General features: G+C 45.8%; 1 non-coding gene across 1 annotated transcript; it reads right to left on the bottom strand.

Annotated features, from left to right (window-relative positions):
- Window positions 1–201: 201 nt before the first annotated feature.
- On the bottom strand, window positions 202–275 carry Trnat-ugu. Its single transcript has one exon. It is a non-coding gene; the product is annotated as a tRNA-Thr (tRNA).
- Window positions 276–819: the final 544 nt, after the last annotated feature.

Here is an 819-nt window from a genome sequence, read left to right on the forward strand (position 1 = left end):
TATGAAATGATAAGTAGCCCTGGGCTCTAGGAGCCTACTTCTGTTTTGTCTGCATATAACAGGCATGAAATACCAGTACCAAGAGTGTACAGTCTGCCAGGAACTTTTCATGAAATTACAAATTATGCAATTACAATGAAATGGACATCTGTAGCTCCTTACAGGCATTTACATACATCAACGGGGACAGATGAAAATGTGTGCCCCAACCGGGACTCGAACCCGGGATCTCCTGCTTACATGGCAGACGCTCTATCCATCTGAGCCACCGAGGACACAGAGGATAGCGCGACTGCATGGATTTATCTCTGGCATGCTTCCCGCAAAACCCACACTCTCATCGTATTGTCCCGCACTATATTCGTAGTGCCCCTGCCCATTATACTCATTACTCGCGGCGCGTTGCCAATTCCCGCAAGAGTTCGGGCACTGTTTGTACATTCGCACAGAAGAAGAAGATGGTGAAGTGGCCAGTGAGCCTTGACTATATATTTACTAAGATGGTATCTGTTCTTTCGGACATGTTGGAAAGAACAGATACCATCGGTGACAATGCAGCTCGTTAGAATGAAATTACAAGCAGAGGGGGGCGGGGGGCTGACTGATGGACTGAAAGAGAAAAAATTTATTTTCACTCCCATTTTAATTTTTCTGTGTTTCGTTTGTTGTATTGTGGATCTGCATTTCACTGCAAAGCTGTGACAAGCCTTGGGCCAGTGTGAAATGTCTACTGCTGGATAATGCTACCAACACATGCCCAGTTCACATGCAAATCACTCCCACAGGCAATGGTGCTGACAAAGTAACACAATGCCAGAG

Source organism: Schistocerca piceifrons, chromosome 11 (genome assembly GCF_021461385.2).
Source record: "Schistocerca piceifrons isolate TAMUIC-IGC-003096 chromosome 11, iqSchPice1.1, whole genome shotgun sequence".
In the NCBI taxonomy this organism is placed as follows: Eukaryota; Metazoa; Arthropoda; class Insecta; order Orthoptera; family Acrididae; genus Schistocerca; species Schistocerca piceifrons.